Source organism: Cygnus olor, chromosome 3 (assembly GCF_009769625.2).
Source record: "Cygnus olor isolate bCygOlo1 chromosome 3, bCygOlo1.pri.v2, whole genome shotgun sequence".
Taxonomy (NCBI): domain Eukaryota; kingdom Metazoa; phylum Chordata; class Aves; order Anseriformes; family Anatidae; genus Cygnus; species Cygnus olor.
Window position 1 is genome coordinate 33,820,128 of NC_049171.1, and position 18,307 is coordinate 33,838,434.

General features: G+C 43.8%; 1 protein-coding gene across 4 annotated transcripts in view; it reads left to right on the plus strand.

Moving 5' to 3' along the window:
• Nucleotides 1-2,634: 2,634 nt before the first annotated feature.
• MYO6 (myosin VI) overlaps nucleotides 2,635-18,307 on the plus strand; it is a 106,590-nt gene continuing 90,917 nt past the window's right edge. For 2 of the 4 annotated variants that reach the window (XM_040550875.1, XM_040550877.1), the window contains exon 1: nucleotides 2,694-2,759. The gene's annotated coding sequence lies outside the window, so the exon portion shown is untranslated. Of the gene's footprint in view, nucleotides 2,760-18,307 lie in introns of all 4 variants that reach the window. The other 2 variants (XM_040550874.1, XM_040550876.1) reach the window with 2 other exon arrangements.

The following is an 18,307-nucleotide window of genomic DNA, read 5'->3' on the forward strand; positions in this document are numbered from 1 at the left end:
CGGACATTGAGCTGTGTCTGTCCCTTATAAATATCAGTAGTCTAAAAGAGCTTTTTAGCAAAAACTGGTTCAAGTCTCCAAGCTAGCCATGCTGTTCCTGGTGTTCAGTCTGACCAGCCTCTCTAGTTTCAGCTGAACTTTCCTAGGAATGGCATCTGAAATGCTTCCTGCCTGCCTCCTTACCTAGAGAAAATGGTAACACTAAAATACATTTTCCATGATTTCTCTTTCATCCTTTTGTCCCTTTGCTTAGGTTGAAGTTCTTGCACTCATATTTTACTTGTGTGAATTTTCCTCTATCTCCCCAGAAGATTTAAAGGACAAACACTGCTGTGTCTTGAGTTATTTTTAGAATTCCCAGGGAGAAGAAAGGGAGAGAGCAGCAACTCGCTCCTCCTCGGCAGGGAGGGGCAGCTCAGATCGTGAGATAGTCCCCGGCTCCGCAGCACTTCCAGTAGGATTGGCTGCCTTGTTTACACTAGAAAATATTTTGTTGACCATTTCCTGACATTGTATCCTGTTTTGCTAACATTTTTTTTTTTTAATCCAGTCATCAAATTTACATTTTCATTTAGTTTTCCAGCCATATACTTTACCCAGATAATAATTATTCTTATCTGTCTTCTACAGATAAAAGACTGACCATGCAAAGTACTGCCCTAATGGTTATGACACAGATAAACTCCCATTCTCTACAAGTTTTAAAATATTTTGTCAAAATTGTTAAACATTCTTAAATTATGTCAAATGAGTATGCCACTGTCAAATTCAACTTGCCACCTTGCAGGTGTGTGTACTGTTTAAAACAGAATAAAACAAGCTGATAGCATGTTTTATGAGGCGCAGGAATGTTAATCTGAACACAGGATTTACTCCCACCTGTGCTTTGCCTGAGCTGCAGGATTACTTGCACGCTTTGTGCTCTCCAACTCCATTTCCACGTGCACATCCACGTCATTTTGTGACAGAAACCTTTCCCTAGAAAACTCCCTGGGATTTCTCTTTGCCTCTAAAAGAGGCCAAGACATAGTTATGACTGTCATATCTACAGGGGAAGATAAGGGCTGGAAGAAAATATTTTGTTTAAATTTTTTAGCAGTAGCTGTACTCCGAGCATCCTGGAGTTTTCCAAATGTTCCAAAGGGCACAAAGCGAAGCACACCTTGCCTAAATGAATATAGTGAGGGCTACGAGATTAAGGAGACCAGGAGAGATTTTGAAGTACAAACTGGTTAGTTTGTACCAACAAATACAAGAATTTTATGGTGCCCAGGTGGACAGCACAGAGGCGTTGCACACACAATCAGGATAATTGTGCCGCTCGCCAAGTACCGCATGAAAAGAAGCCAAGTGTTTATGGGCAAAACTGACAAACCAGTGGGTGATGCGAGGAATGCCACTGAACCCAAGTGCTGGGGAGGTGATACAAGACACCCACGGATGCGTAAGAAGGGGTGGCTGCACGTGTCCTCGGCAGAGTGACGCACAGCTCAGGTATGATGCAACGCTGCCTGGCCAGGTCGCGCTCTTGCATCACGCTGGCTTGCTGCTAGCAGCCCCTGGGGTAAACAGCTGGGTGCGGGCGAGAAAACCCACAGGATGACATGGATGTCAGTGGACATGAGGGCAGGCCAGCTGGCATGTGCACTGCACAACAGGCACCATCCTGGCCTGTCCACGTTGTGTGACACAGGGCTCATGATGTATCTGTGGATCCCCAGAAATAAGGGTGGTCACCGCAGTGAGAACAGCAGGAGGGGGAAGCACCAGTGAGGTGGAGATCAGGCTCTTTTCCTAAGCACCAAGTGATAAGAAAAGAGGGAATGGCCTCAAGTTGTGCCAGGGGAGGTTAGGTTAGAAATTAGGAGACATTTCTTCTCAGAAAGAGCAGTCAGACATTGGGACGGGTTGCCCAGGGAGGTGGTGGAGTCACTGTCCCTGGGGGTGTTCAAGGAAAGGTTGGACTTGGTGCTTAGGGACATGGTTTAGTGGGTGACATTGGTGGTAGGGGGATGGTTGGACCAGATGATTTTGGAGGTCAAAAAGGCTTTTCCAACCTTAATAATTCTGTGATATTAGGAGAAATTTCTTCACTGAAACAGTTGTGAACCAGCTGCCCAGGGAAGTGGTTGAGTCACCATCCCTGGAGGTCTCCCAAAAACGTAGATGTGGTGCTTAGGGACATGGTTTTGTGGTGGACTTGTCAATATTAGGTTAAAGGTTGGACCTGATGATCTTAGAGGACTTTTCCAACATGAACGACTCAGGGCGGTTTTCATTAATCTCTAGCTTTCACGGTTTTCTGCAGCAAGAGAGCTACCAAATACCACAAACCCTTCTTTACAAGGTAATGGTTAATTAACACAAGCCCAACACTCTACATAACTACAATGCTCCAAAAAAGAAAGAATAAAAAAGAAAAGGGAAAAAAAAAAAAAAAAGAACAAGACGCCCCTAGCAAAAGTTGGCGAAGCCCCGAGCCAGCCCCTGCGCGGCGTTTTGCAGCAGGCCGCAGGGGCCGCCTCAGCCCCCCCGCTGCGGGGCAGCTCGGGGGAAGGGCGGCAGGCCCGGGCTGCCCTTCCTCCTCCTCCTCCTCCTCCTCCTCCTCCTGCTGCCGTCCTCCCCCCGCCCAGGGCCGGCCCCGTGCCGCTGACGTGCCGTGCTGCCGGCCGGGCCGCGCCGGGCCGGGCCAGGCGGCGGCGGGGGCGGCGCAGAGCAGCGCAGCGGCGGCCGGGCGCGGAGCGGGGCGGCCGCGGCAGGTACCGAGGGAAGGGAAAAGGAGGCAGCGGGCGGCAGGGCACGGAGAGGGATCCTGAGGGGGTGGCGGCCCCGGGGGGGTTTGGTGGCTCGGCAGGGGGAGAGGGGAGCGGGGAGACCTCCCGGAGCCTCCCCCCTGAGCCCTGGCTATGGGGAGCTGGGTGCAGCCGGGCCTTCCTCGCCAGGTGCTGCCGCGGATCAAAGGGCTTCTCGTGGGCTCCCTTCCCTCTGTCCTAGCCGAAAGCAGGGCACGCCGGCATGGCATTGCACGCCGAAGTGTCATTTGAAATGTCATTGGATTTATTTATTTTTTTTTCTTCTAAGTATCGTCTTCTTTAAAATGCGCTGCGTGCTAAGTTACACCGAGCTTCATCCAAACTCCCCATTTGAAAACATTTCGGTGCCGGTAGGGCTGACCTTGCCAGGGAAATCAACTTCTTCACAGCCAGACCTGAACCACATCATCCCCCGGAGCACGTCCTCTGGTCGAGGTCCTTCAGCAGGCTATGCTTTGGGGAAGCAGTGCGAGGACCTCAGGGCTCACCCCCTACCAAAACCCAATGTCTAATTCCTGCCATTCGCTTTCCTTGCTAAACAGGAAGACTCAAATGCAGCTTGCAATGCGTTGTTTGTGTTGTTGCTGCTTGCCTGGTACGCGGCAGCCGGATTCCTAACCAGCAAGCCCCATTGCCAGCTGTAAAAACGAAATAGCTAAACGAGGAGATTACAGGTTGCCTGGTTGTTACCTGTTATTTCATTTAAATATTGCTGATCGTCAGCCCTTTTCTGCAGAGGTGGAGGGAAGTAGCACGCCAGGACTTCAGCCCTAGTGTCCTGCCTGGTTCCTGGAAGGAAGAGGAACTCTTTGGAGCCATCCCATTTCTCGCAGTTCGGTTGGCGTGAGGAGGCGGCCGAGTGGCCTCTGGACTGGGTTAGCAGTCATCGGAGGGCAAAGGTTGGCCACGGCCTTCAGCCTTCCTTCTCTTACAAAAGTGGCATATTAACAGGGGTAGAGATGACCTCCTCATTTAAGATTAATCCACAGTTTTTGTTTTCAGGAGAGAGAAGAGTACTAGGGAAAAAAGCCTGGGAACTATAGAAATGATCGCAATTTTCCTTGTGCTAATTCTAAAAGTATAAACAAATGTTGTCTTGCAGTGTTTTCTTAAGTGCCATAAAGCTGTGCTCATGTACAAGTTAGATAAGGAGTGCACATTTTATAAAATAACTGCAAAGGAAAAAAAGACACAAGTTTGTTGCTGAGGTGGAGGAGTAAATATCAGAATTGTCACAGTAAAAGTTAGTAAAAACAACACTGCAGAGGCTTCAAAAATAGAAATTAGGACTTAGACTGTATTTTTAGCGGATGTGTTTTTAGTGCATGTAAGTTAATAAACTATTTAGTGGAAGTACAGTTATGCCTTTGTGAAACTATAAAGGCAGTAAAGTTTGCTGCAATGCCTGTTAGCTTCCTGAAGTAAAAAGCACCTCAGTATTAGCTCAGAAGTTGAACTAATTCCCCCACCCCCATATTTCCAGCCCGAGGGGGTGTTCGTGCATAATCTGTCCTAAGAACTGTGGCCCTCAGAATCTGGGGTCGCCACACGCTGGTGTGTGATGTTGGGTCAGATTTTGGACACATTAACCATGCTGTTCTCAGAACCAAGGTTTAGTCCTGGCTCCCTGTGCCTGGTCTGCGAAGGCAAAGAAGGTCTCGTGACTCCGTCTAACCTTCATACTCTCTTGGTGTTTAATGATGCTGGTCCAAGGAAAACTTTGGGGTTTTAGGGATTTTGATGGGGAAATGTGATAGATGACGGTGCAAGCGATGTGGCAGAGGTGAGAAGAGAATATTTTTTTTATTGATGCTTTCAGTACAAAATGTTGAAGCATGAGATTAAGCTGGCAGGTTCAAAACAAACAAAAGGGGTGTTTTTTACTTACCCAATGTGTAGCTACTTAAGCTTTGGAAATCCTTTCTGAAGAATGTGGATGCTGAAAGTTCAAAGGGACATAAAAAGCAACCGGACAAATTCATGGCAGAAAAATCTCCTAAGCCTCCCATCTTATCTGCTGTAGCTCTGGGGTTTGCTGAGTTGAGGATGGAGCCAGGGAGAGTACCCTGGCAAAATACCCTCAGGTATTTACCAATTTTTTGTATTCTAGGCATTCAGTACTGCAGGCAGCACACTGGAAGCAGCAGACCTGCTGTCTGATCCTGAACGTCTGCTTTTAGGGAAATTATTTGTTCATCTGAAGTATTTGGGAACAGCTGAGCCGAAGGGACCGGGCCTAGATTCAGCCTTGGGGTAGGGGATTGCTGTTGAGGAGTGGTTACATGTCGTCATCATCAAACAGGAAAGACAGCTCAGGCAGTGCCACGGGGCAGTTCTGGCACTGACGGCTCCGCCGTTGTTATCGACGTCCTTGTGCTCTGAATCAGCACGGGGTTTGAAGGGGACAGAAGAGGGGGTTCGAGCCTTATTCTTGATGCTGTTTTGGAGGACCAGAGGTTTTTGATAATTTCAATGTCTGTATTCAAGTACAAAATATTGTGTTTGGGAAGGAGATCCCGTAGTGCAGGCGGGTAAAGCCCACCTGGCACCAGCGCCGTGGAGATGGGTCTGAGGGCTCGGGGGGATGGCAGCAAGCAGTGGGGTGCAGTAACGTGAAAGCTTATCATCTACCTTTTGGTTCTAGTGATGTCTGAGTTAACAGAATAATGTGTTTAGTTTTGGCTGCTGTCCTTTAGGAAAGATAAGTGCAAACTAGGGTCTGGAAGAAATTGTCATCAAGGTTTAGGAAGGGTTTGGAAAGCATGATCTGCAGAGGCCATGCATGTTTGGAAAGCATAGCCTACAAAGGCCAAGCAAGCTCAGTTCCAGCAGAAATAGGTCGAGATCAGGGATAAGAAGATGATACAACCTTAAAGTTAGTGAGTTTTTGTCCGTCTGTCAGTGATTGTATGAAAAAAGACGGAACTAGTCTGTACCGAGGATTTGATTTAGATAGTTACAGCGGTTGTGCTTTAGGAAAATCTGGGACAAACTGAGGTTGTGGAACCTCCCTTTTGGGAAGGTTTTTGAAAGTAGAATAGGACTTGTATTAAGGATGTATTAAAGACTTTCCTCACAACTCGTTCTTGTGCAGAGGTTTGGACTTGAGTTCTTCGGGTGCTGTCTGTATTCTGTCCTGAGCTTATGGAAAAAGTCATGTCAGTGCTCAAAAGAAATGCAATTTCTGTGATATCGAGCTAGATTCTTTCAGTTATTTCTGGTGATCTGATGTTGCAGCTTAATGCATTTTGTTTAAAGCAGCGTCGAGGCAGAACGCATATTGCGGTGTTCAACAACAAAATGCTGTGGTTTAAGAGTGCAGCCTGTAATCCTGTAGGAAATGTAGGTTTAGGATCAGACTGTGATTTAAACCACAAAAGTCAGAGGGATAGAAACAGAGCCATTCGTCATCTACTGTAGTATATACTGTATGCTGCTTCATAATCTGTGTCCAAAATTTGCAGTGTCTTTTGTTCTGAAACACTTTTAAAGAATTGCCAGTCTACAAGCCCAATTTAATTTTCTTTTAAAAACAGAGTACATTTGTTTAGGTACCCTCATTTTGGTTCTGCTTTTTAAACTATGCACGGACAGATAAAAATCGATCAGTGATGTACCATTGTAACACAGCATATCGCATACGTAGGTTTGTGCTCTGATGCTGTTTGGAATAGCAGTGGCTGAGACTTAAAGATGTATTTCTGCAGTATCGATGGGCACTAATAATAGAAAGAACAAGTGGAAAAATGCTGGTTTTGAATTGACGACTGTAAATGAAGTGTTGTGTTGTTGCTTTTTCCCCCTCGGAACAATCAGCTTTGCAAAGTTAAATGAGAAGTCTTCACAGTTTTTTCTAAGGTCTTGATGGCATGAAAAAGGCGCATAAATCTGTGATCTCTTTAATCTCTGGTAGAATGATTTATGTAAGTAATGACCATGCATACTTATTAGGATGTATTTTATCAAAAAGAGCATACTAATTCTGTCTTTTGACAAGTTACTTTCTTAGAACACTAAAAAAAAATAATACTGATTTAGCCAAAGTGAGATCTGGCTTTTCTCTTGCAACATGCAAAAACAGAGCAGACCATGATGCAGCTGGTTTGGGCCAGCTGTGCCGCTGCGGTGTGCGTCACAGGTCGAAGTCAAAGCCCGCTGCCACCTGTGGACCACTGAATGTGGCCTCGTGGAAGGCGGTGTGGTGTGGGAGCCCCTGCAGCACGCTCAGTTTTTCCTAGTGAGTGAGGGACAAGGGAATGAGTTGCAGCCTGGCTGTGTTTGCCCCGCAGTCCCAGCACAGAGCGCAGCTCCTGCAGGCGTTGCAGCCGCTGTTGGTAGCACGGTGGTCGTATGGGCTGGTGTCCGCAGGTATCACCCAGGGTTTAGGTGAGTGAGTCTTCAGAGTCCTCAAGTCTTCAGCTGGAAGTCTGGGTGAACCCTGAACTCGTTAAGTTATCAACAAAAGGCCTTTTTAACATCAAATAAAGCAAAACTTCTATTTGCTTTTCGAAGCAACGTTGCAGTTCGTGAGCTTGCTGAATTAATTTTGCAAAGACAGATGGACAAATTCATGATATTATTTATATGGTGGATAAATATTTAGTTTTCTGAAGGAATTTGCTTTCTCTGTAACTAACATCATTTAACAGACTGATTTGACCTGTGGGTGAAAAAAAGAGAAACAGGGACTGTAACGAAGTCAGTGCTTCACAAAAATCTCTCTCATATCAGCTAGATTTGTGGCTGTATTGGTAGCAACAGCTTCCTGGATTAAATCTGAAGAATCCACAAAAATAGCTCTGAGAATTCCCATTATCACTTGTGAGAAAGTTTTGGTTATCTCAGGTTCCTTCCCAGTTGCTCAGAAACCTGACCAGAAGATGATATTATAACCGTGTTTCAGGAGAAATCTCTTACAGGGGGGCAGTGTCCCTCTCTGGTGTGACCCCGAGCAGAAGCGATGCAGGAGGCAGCTGCGCTGGGCAGCCGGTCGCTTACTGTGCCCGAGTCTGGGTGAGGACGCAGGGGACACGGTGCTTTTGAGTTGCCATCCGAGCTTTGTTGTGTCAAATTCATTCAAGCGCACCCCCTCTGTTCATCACACCCACTCTCCAGCAGCAGACATGGTAGCAATAAAAATCTTTTGGGGGCAAAGTCTGGCCGCTTTGCTGCATCGTTTTCTCAGCTGGGTGGCTGTTTGTGGGCACGCTGAAGCTGCCCCCTGTAGCCCTCTGCGCATTTAAGAAGAGGCACTGAAGTGTTTTGAGAGGGGCACGTTCTGTAGCTGGTCTGTAAGGGCAAAGTTTAATGTATGCATTAACCTCCTCTGGTGTAGGCAGGTTCTGCTTCCGTGCTGCAAAGTTTCCAGGACGAGGATCAAAGCATTAGGGAATGAAAATACTAACAAATATTTTAATAACTTTAATTCTAATGATTCTCTAGGGTTGTAATTTTGTGAATAGCCGGGCTGATGCAATTGCTTGCCAGCCCCCCAAAAGCAGGAAATCTTCCCGCTGCCGTCCCCTCCCTGACCAGCAGCTCTGGTGTTCAGTGGGCTCCTCCACCGGTCTGTGCAAACTGCTGACTCTGCAGAAGGCAACAAAAACAATCTCTTTTCTCCATCTCCCTGCTGCAGAGGGACATAATGAGTTTTGGACCTTATACAGCCGGGCAGCAGGAATATGTAGCGAGGAACAGAAACACGGGGCGGAAGATGAGGGGTTTACCTGTTATATTACGTTATTGTTACTGGTTCAGCTTACGCCATCTCATGAAACCACAGCATTTTTGCAGTCTTTTAAACCTGTATAGCCCTTTGTTGCCTTCACTAGCCCTGTTGCAGAGAGGAAAGCAGAAATAAAGAGCATACGCAGGGATTTGCAGAGTTGGAACAACAGGACTGGAGGGGATTTTACAAGATCGTGAACTTCAGAGGGTCCTAAAATAACATGGAGCTTTATTACTATATAAAGTTATCAGTACTTATTTTTAGTAGATGTGGTGATTTTGAGGGTGGAGGAGAGGAATTTTATTCTTACTGTTTCTTTTTTCCTTATTTTGGATCTTTTACAAAGGTAGGGAAACAGAGGAGATAAATCTTTGTCTAGTTTTTGTTATTTCTGCAGTGTTTTCCGATCATTGAAAGCCTTTCCTGTGCTCGTGCAGCTCGCCCTTTTAGCAGGTGTTCAGATCCACGAATGGCAGCATGTTGTATGTTCGTGCTGTGGCGCAAAGAGCGTTATTTATGTGGGTGCTGCAGGGATGACGCTGTGTTTCCATCTCTTCCTCGTTGGTTTGCCTTTTGATGAGCAGTCTGCCAGGCCCATTTTCTCCTCCTCTTTTATTTTTTTCTTCTAAAAATAGACCTGCCAGCTGTGGATTCATTTGTGGGCATACATGTGCGTGTTTCGTCATCGCTTGATTGTCCTTATTTGCTTTTTGTTGCAAATAAGCTATTTTCGTTGAGACTTTAATGCTTTTACAGACTTCAGGAACTGATCTTCTCCTGGCCATGGGAAGAACGCTGTTTCAAATTTCTCAGCTCCCAGGAGACAGAAGAGAAATGGGCTCATTTGTCAGAGTTGTATTAAATCAGAATTGCTAAGAACAAAGCGTACAGGAGAATTGGAAGTTTCAGAGGTGGTGAAGTGATATTTGTCTTTAACGGCGATCCAACTAGAGCACTCTTGCATCTTCACAAGCATCTGAAATTAGTCACGGTCAGACGCACAATTTCAGATTATATGGACCTTGAGCTCGGGTCTGGTTCGCTGCAAGAGTGTCATAAATTAAAAATATTTTTTTTCAGCTGTTTGGAGTTGTGTTCCCAGCTTTTGAAAGCAGTGTAACATCTCAGTATTTTCTAGGTCATTTATACAAGAACAAATTTTAAGCTTTGATTAGGGGAAGGACGCCCTTTCAAATACGTTTTCTATCATGTTCTGATGGTAGAAAACAAATTTTGCTTGCTGTTTTGTGTTTGGCTTTGAAGTTCCACATCTTTCCAAGGAAAAAGATTATTTCTACCAACTTAGGGAGAGGAATCTTAAACATGAAGTTTCTTAGTCTGCTATCGTGCTGTACAAGTCATGTCTTGCTTGAAAGGTCAACACCCACAGAACATGTTTTTTGCAGTGCCATGGACTAAACAGCTGCTTTTCTTGGGGCTGCAGTGGTCTTTTTCTATTATAAATGAAGATACAGGCTTTCAATGTGGCATCTGATGCTATGGAGATTTGTGTATTACATGCTAAGTTACATGTAGGTATGTTCAACACCAAAGCAATAATGATAAATTAAAACAGTATTTTGGCCAGGTGCTCTTTCAATTTAAATCCTTACAGCTTTCCACCCTTTTTTTTTTTCATGCATATACTTATTTACTAAGTATTGTATCAGATTTCTTGTAAATTGTAACAAAAAAAATAATGTTTTACAAGCCTGGGAAGTCGGCTTCTTTATTTGTGTTGATACAGAGTTGTGTGTCTGTTCATGTAGGCATCAGATTATCAGGGGTTTTAAGATATTAAACTGATTCATACACTTTTTTTTTTTTTTTTTTAAATGCAGCTTCTGTTGCAAGCCCTTCTGTTACAGTCCTGGATCAATTCCTGAGCTCTTTAAAAGGAGAATTAATTTATGCCTTCAAAGAATGCAGTTCTATTGTTTCCTGACTTTTAATTTTTTCTTTTTAAGTAAAAAAAAAGATTGGGAATTCACGTGAGAAGTAAGTACAGGCTTGGAGTGCATCAGATGGCCGTGGAAATGTGTTTAATTTCGAACAAAACCAGCTATTACAGATTAGTTGTTTTCGGTATTAATCTTGGTTTCTTTATGAATCCCAGTGGGAGGGAAGAGGGTGAACAAAGCACACTTTATGTTACTGGCCTGTCTGCTGGGTGGCTGGGCTGGGTTAGTTCTAGTCAGGAGGTAGAAGCGGGGTAGAGGGGAACTAGCAGGAAGAGGAGGAAGGAGTCATTTGGGATCAGCTACCTCTGGACAAGCTTTTGAAAGCCGAGGGATGATGCCAAGGCAGGAGAGGCCTGGCACCTGAGGGAGTCGGAGGGACCCTGGCAGACTCAGAAGGGAACACTTGATCACGTTGAGACAAAACTGCCGGTTTGCCTCTTGGAAGGCATGAGGGTGGCATGGGGGGCAGCCCTCCTCACCACGCCCAGACTTCAGATTTGTGTTTTTAGCCCCGGCTGAAGGACAGCCTGACCCTGAGGCGTGCCGGCCCGCGGCCTGCTGCGGGGAGCCCCGCAGCCCACACCTCACAGCTCGGTCTGAGCGCGGCGCCCCGCGGCAGCGGCGATTCTGCAGTCACATCTGAAGGTGTGCTGAGATGTGGTTAGTTGTCATCCCTGAAAGCCAACCAGCTCGTCTTTTCCTAGCAGCCTCTCTTCTCTCCATCAGTCATCTTTTTGGTAGCGGCCAAAAAGGTTTGGGAGGAGCCAGGTAAGACAGGAGTCTTCGGCAAAGGACCTGCCACTTCATCCGATGTACGTATTTTAAGGAGAAATTTGAACGATGAGGTATAGTGTGGCTTTGTTTTATTTAGTTTGCTTAGCTGCTCCATTTAAAATTCATATCCTACCTTTGTCATGAGAAAATCCTCATGTTCAGGCAAACCCACAGAAGCCTAGTAGTGGCAGATCTGTCAGTGAGGGAAGCACATCTGTGGGATAAAACCAGGATTTTTTCAAGAACTTAGTTTTACTTTTTTTCAGGCCTTTGCTTAAGGATAAGCTGTCTAACTACAAGGCACCTGAAGATACAGGAGAACTGAGCTGGATATGAAATAGTAGCCACACTTGGAGGAAAAGCAGTTTTGTGTTGTGAGGAGTTAGCCTAATGATATTAGTAAACATATAAATGAAGTTCTGTGGTTGGGGCTTCATTTTTGAAGCTCCAGTCTTAGCAATCTTCAAGTTACTACTGTTGAAAAAAGTTTGTTTGTTTGTTTTTTTGTTGTTTTGTTTTGTTTTTTGTTTTTTCCTACCCCTTTTCCTGCCACACCACTTCTCTTAAACATCTCCTGTAAAGGTTTGTATAATGCTGAACTTCTGAAAGCTTGTACTGGTGCCTAGGTGATTTAGAGAAACACACAGCCTTCTACATCATTGCACTCTGCTGAGGTCTTCAGGTGTCATTCAATACTTACAGGAAGAAGGGACGTGAGAAGATGGAAGGGGTTTTTCAAGATCTTCCTCCAGCTGAGGGAGGTCCCAGGTGTCTCCCCAAAGGGCACCCACCCAACTGGAATGGCAGTGGCTTGGTGCGAAGCTCTGCTGCTCCAGGCTGTAGTGAGTCATACGTGGGATGCAGACCTCGGTTCTGTGATAGCTGATACTACATCTTTGCACTGCTGGGTGTAATGGCAGTCAAATTTTGACCCAGATGCATGTGATGGCATTTACTTGGAGTTCACCAGAGCGTAAAACATAATGAGAACTCCAGGATATGCTGTTAACGTGTCACCTGGATTGGGTTGCATTGTCTTAGCCATTGTCTACCCGGATCTCTCTGGCATTCAGGCTGCAGTGGAGGTGTGGTCTGAATCCTTGGTATTTCCAGCGCAGGTATTTGTGGGTGGCTTCCCAAGGTGGTTCCTTCTGTTTCAGGGACAGCTGCTGCCCTTAAAGAGGACCTGTGTAAATGCTATTCCCAGGACACCTGCTTTTTTTTTTTCTTTCTGTTTTTCTTTACCTTGCTGCTTCCAGGATATCCTGCCTTTTGTGTTTCACAGCCTCCTGGAAACGAGGAGGATTTGCATGGCGTCAGTCCTACAAATGAGAATGCAGCTTCACAATCTCCCTGCTCATCGTGAACTACAGATACCAGGATAGATTGCAAATGGAGTTTGTCCGATACAGCAAGTAAAACTGGCCGCATCATTACAATTTTCAAAGAATAAAACAGATGCTGGGTTCTGTTTTCCTTTGCAACCAGGCTTGATGACTAGTGAGAAGTGTAGTGGAGAGACGCAGGTCAGGACAGCTGGTGGAGGGAGAATTTAAGAATTGGAAGGAGAGTTTTCATCAAAATCCATCTCTTTCTCTACTCTGCCTTCCCTTGTTGAGGATGACCCATGTGGAAACACTAGTAAGCACTGAAGTGGCAATGGAAGCTGTCAACCTACAATTTCCCCTGTTCATCATCCTGAGGTTGGGAGAGTGATGTGGAGGTGACATTTACTGCATGGAACGCTCCTGTCACAGCAGGCTTTGCTCGTGCAGGCCAGGCACAGCCTGGGAAGCCTGGCAATGGAAAGTCCTTGCCCCAGTTTCAGTCTACAGGATGGAGTATTTTTTTGTTGTTCTCGCAAGCCACTGAGGATTACGGTCTACTGGAGACTCCTTTGCCTACTCACAGTGGTCCTTGCACTGTATAATAACACACTGATCTTGTTCTGGGTCAGCAGAAGCACCTTCACCATACCAAGAACATCCTAGCAAAGAAACCCCTATGCCTTTTGCTGCCTGAAATGTGTGTGGATTCACTAGATTCCTGAAGCAGTGATGTTTTCTGGTTTGGGGAAAAATGGAAGGGACTCGGGTGGGGCAATACTGTTGTGTTGAGCTGAAGATCTACTTTGTAAGCTGATTTTAGCTGCAGCTTAACGCGTAAGTGGGGGGCAGTGTAGAGGAGAAGGGCTTGAGAAGAGGAGTAAGAACTAGAGGTACTAATGCTGAGTGGGGTGATGTAGGCAGAAGCAGTCACGCAGGGAAAACATGGTTTGGCGCAGTGGCTTCACTGGGTTGCAGACGTGCTCAGTGAAGGAGGCTGGGAAGATGTGGTTCATCTTCCAGGTGGGCTCAGAGGCATGGAAGGGTGCAGGACCAGTGGAGATACCTCTGGCAAAACAGAGAGCTCCTGGCTTCGTGGCGTTCCCCAAAACCAAGAGCAGTCCAGAGCATTTCAAGCAGAATTTCTTACTGGGAAAAGTGTCACTCGATTTTCTAGAATGTGGCCCATTCTGCTGTCATGTTTTCTCTTAATTATCTTCAGGCATCCTGCCATTTACATATTTGTTGACTTGATTATAGCTGGCATTTAAACTATATTCTGTATTCTTATACAAGGGGACAGATTGGGTGAAGCATTAGTCCTCTGCCCCGTGCTTCTCTTCTAGTATGTTTTTCAGTAAAAACTTAGTTCAAGAGGCTTATATGGGAAGACTTTCAGAGCTGTTAGATCACTTGCTGGGTGGTTCAGTATTCCTGCTTGAAGCCACACCTGGTTTATTGTGGTTTGCTGTGATGGTATTACAGGACAATTTCTGAATGCATTTCCAGAATACTGTCAAAATGCTAAAAGCTTCCATATCAGAAGAGGATCACGACGCAGCACAGCTTGCCGGATGTCTGAAGAAATTAATTACTACAGCATCTAGTGAAAGTTGAATGACTTTTATGGAGCAGAAGCTGAAAAAAACCCCACATTATTTTTGCACAGCCTTTCAAATATACTTTTGTGTCTCGGTTGTATGTTTGAATTTTAACTTGAGCAAATTTTGCTAACTCTTCACTTCCTAACAATAATAAAATATAATCTGTTAACAGACCAGATGCAGTGGTATTTCTCTTCTAGCAAGATTAGCTTTGTATCCTTCACCGGTCATGAGACTGAGTGGTTAGCCAGCATGACTCACCGTTTTCACCCTTGTCTGTGAAAGGAGTATAGGAAAAGACTGTTGCTGGTTGTGCAGGCAATTGAGAAGGGATTTGATCAATTTCTTATTTTCCTCGTTGTTTCCAAGTTATTGGAGTTGATTAAGAAACTTTTTTTTTTATAAGCCTGTCAGTGTAAACCATGATACTTCAGTGAGTTCTGTTTATTAGTTACTCAAATAAAGCAGAAACTCAGGAAGAATGAATTTCCTTTTAACAGAGCATCGACACTGAAATGCAATGGCAGGTTGATGGTTAATATTATTAATTTTCTTTCTCTGTAGTAAGAATGGGTATCAGCTGCTTTTGTTTTTTGGAGGATACTGTAGCAAAAACGTACTCCAGGTTTAAATATAGTCTTCTGTAGTCTCGTACTTCCTTTAAATATCCTCTATTTTTTTAATAGAAATAATAAGATATGTCTTCAGACCTTGTGTCCTTCAGTCAGTAGAAGGAAACATGTATGTCTCTATAATTAAAGACAGGTATGCTATGGTGAAGGGTGGAACATAAGTCTTTGCAAAGAGAGGTGGAGTCTCCAGTAACGTGGTGTGATGGGGATACTGATTCATTCGTTATTTGTTGATGTGTTTTCCAAAATGGGCCTGTGGGATGAGTGTGCGTGTTGTAATTTTTTTTTTTGTCCTTTGAACTGAGGATTTTGTCATTTGGCCAGATTTGTCCTATCATTTTCCTCTTTTTGGATTCTGCTGTTCCTGGGTTCTTGCCTCAGATTGCTCTGAGGCTTTGTATAGGCCTCTGGAGCCTGAACGAACTCTGCGTTTTCATCGTATTGTCGATCTCGGAGATTGGCTGTTCTGAGTTCCTCAGGAAGTGTCTGGCTTTCTTTAACCCTCCAAGTTTCCGTGGTACTACATCTCTATTCCATACGTGGCTTTTTCTTTTGCACTGTGCTTTGAATCTTTTCTAAAATGACCTTAGAAGATCTCTAATCATATAATGCTGTAAGACAACTATACTTAAAAGCTTTTAGTTTCCTAGTTCCCATGAATAATTCAAAACCAAAGCCTCTACACTGACAAAGACTTCTGCTCCAAAGAGGAAATAGCTCCAGTGGCTTCAGGAAGTCTGTTAGGAATTTGGTATTAACCCGCCCTCCCCACTCCTCCATAAGTGTGCTCAGATCCTAGAACAGTGTGAAAAAATATCCGTCATGAAAGGTCATTCGGAATATTTCTGTTCACAGGAAGGATTTTGAATTTGTCATATTTGACTTTAGCGTAGAATTCCCTGATGGCTGTAGGTTAAGCTCCCACAGTACTCAAGTTCTGGGTCACTGTACAAAGAAGATAGATTGACTATGTGCCTCTGTAACAGAGAGTATATTTGGTGTAATGTAGGAAGGGCTTGAAACATCCAGACCAGAGTTCCAAAAGAATGCTTAGGTGACCTTAAGTTGGAGCGCTGTAGGACAGAAGTCCATAAAGCTGAAGAGGATGCTGTGTAAAGCCCTGTGCAAGACAATTGTCAGGATTTTTTGTTGTGGGTTCACTGAGATAAGTTCCAGAAGATCACAGTCTCCTTCAGGAGCAGCGCAGTCTCCTCTCTGATCAATTTGTTTGATTTAGGCTTACGTTTCTCATCCTTTACAAACTAGCAGTATCTTCATTTTTGGGGAAAAATATCAGGGACTCTTTTGTGTTTTACTGTTCGTCACTCAGCAGTGAGGGTCTTGCTTGTAATTAGAATTGCATCACTTGAGTGCTTCTGTCAACAGAACTTCACATGTGTCACTTCTAACTGTAGCCTAGATGTTTCGATTGACATTGTTGGTGTTCCTGAGTACTTGCAGTATCTGCAAATTCCTAAACCAGTCAGAAATCGTCTCTCAAGTGATTCTGGCAAAAGGCACCAGCATTTATCTGTTGGCTGTGTCTGTATGTGTGCTTAAAATAAATAAAAAATAACTTTGCAGACTGGGTGTGAAGTCTTGTGAATCACCAACTGAGATATGTTGAACTAGGAAGAAGAAAAAACCTAGTTCTAATTTAAAATCTGCATTATTGTTGAAAGTAATTCTAGAAGAGATTTTTCCAAGTGATTCATAGCCATTGTGTTTAAAATAGTGTCTGTTTCTAGCCTGTGTGGCCTTGTTTTCCAGTGATTGCCTTTCCAGTGATTACAGCTTTTTCTGCTAGATTGAAGAATTCTGCAGTCTGTTTTCCACGCTGCACATATTTAATATGTGATGACGTGATCCTTATCCTTTTTTGTTAGGCAATGGGTTTGTTTAAAACTTTGTGGAATTTCTACTTAGCTGGTACTGGAGACACACAGGAAAGTTGTGAAGATGTGCAAAAAGAAAATGTGTAGCCTTTGCCTTGGAAGACCCATAGGGATGTGTCTTCAAACTTAAAAATTACCAATAATATATTTTTAAATGGGAAGGACTGGGAAGGATTTAAATGGAAGGATTATGAAACTAATCAGTTAATAGATAGGGCTAGAATGGGAGGAGGGCTTTAAAGGCGTTCTTGATCACAAAAGTTGTTTGAATTAAAAGAAAAAAGTATGGGAAGATTTAAGTTTCTTCGAAGCATGCTTAAGAATTATTTCACGTTATCCTCTTCTCTAATTGATTAACTGGATAATAGGTTTAAATGTGCCAAATGACAAAACCCATGGATTTTAGAGCAACTGATCTAAATTGATCTAATTAAGTTTGGTTTTTCCTCTTGTGTCACCTGTGTGAATCCTAATGATGTATAGCAGGTTGAATTAAATTGAGTTGTGCCTGTTCCTTGGGAAAGGTGTTGAGAAAATCAGCAATTTTTTCAAGGAAGTTAATTAAATGAACGTACTAGGTGGGAATGGCTGGCGCATTACTGCTCCGCTTGCACCTGGTCCTTCTTGTGCCTTTAGGCAATTTGATTGCCTTTCTTGATAGCCTCAGCACCAATTTTAACAACTTTGTTTTGTATTTGTAGACATGGTTTGAACCTGTCAAGTTCAGTAGCTACTGAGTTTTTCTCTTAACACTGATAATAATGATTCAGTCTTTTTAAGTCTAGATTTCTGGGCTCCCCGATGTGTCTGCTGGGTAGCTGAATTCTGTCAGAAATTTCACGTCTGTGGGTTCTTTGGAGTACCTTTTTTCTTAATGCCTTTTTAGGGACTGCCAAACCAGCAGTTAAAAATAACTGGTCTAGAAGAGTGTTATTTAAATCCTAAAGGTCATATTGACCAAATCTCTCTGTGATCCACATTAAACACGCTACTTTTATATTTGAGGAATAGAGTGTCAACCATCCTTGACCTCAGATAGCTGAGAGAAATACCAGTATTCAGTTCAGAAAGCTCTGCAAATGGAGTTTCTTTTACCTTGTTCATTCTTCCCTTTGTGTTGCAAAAGTATGAGAACCAGAAATAGTTGGTAAATACTACATGCATGTGCTTCTCTTTGAAATATTAGAAAAGGCGTCTTTATTCTCTGAAGCTAAAATTCATTTTTTCATCAAAATTCATTCAATTCATCAAGATTTTCTGTGAACATCTGAACTCCAGCTAAAGCCAGGTCACTCAGGCCATACTTGTACATATACGGAGAATTTTGCAAAATGCTACAGGTAACATCACTTGGGGGAGGTAAGAAAACTTACCGACTTTTCAGAAGTATTGAATGAAATCTTCAAAATGATGAAAAAACATTAGTTTTAGAAAGGTTTGTTTTTAACCAGAATCGTTATAAAAATGCTGCTATTTAAGGTGTCAGATATTCATTATGCTCCTGCATCAACTATTTTTTTTTAGTGAAGGAAATGTCACATCTAAGAAAGGATTGTGTGCTAAAAATGAACAAAG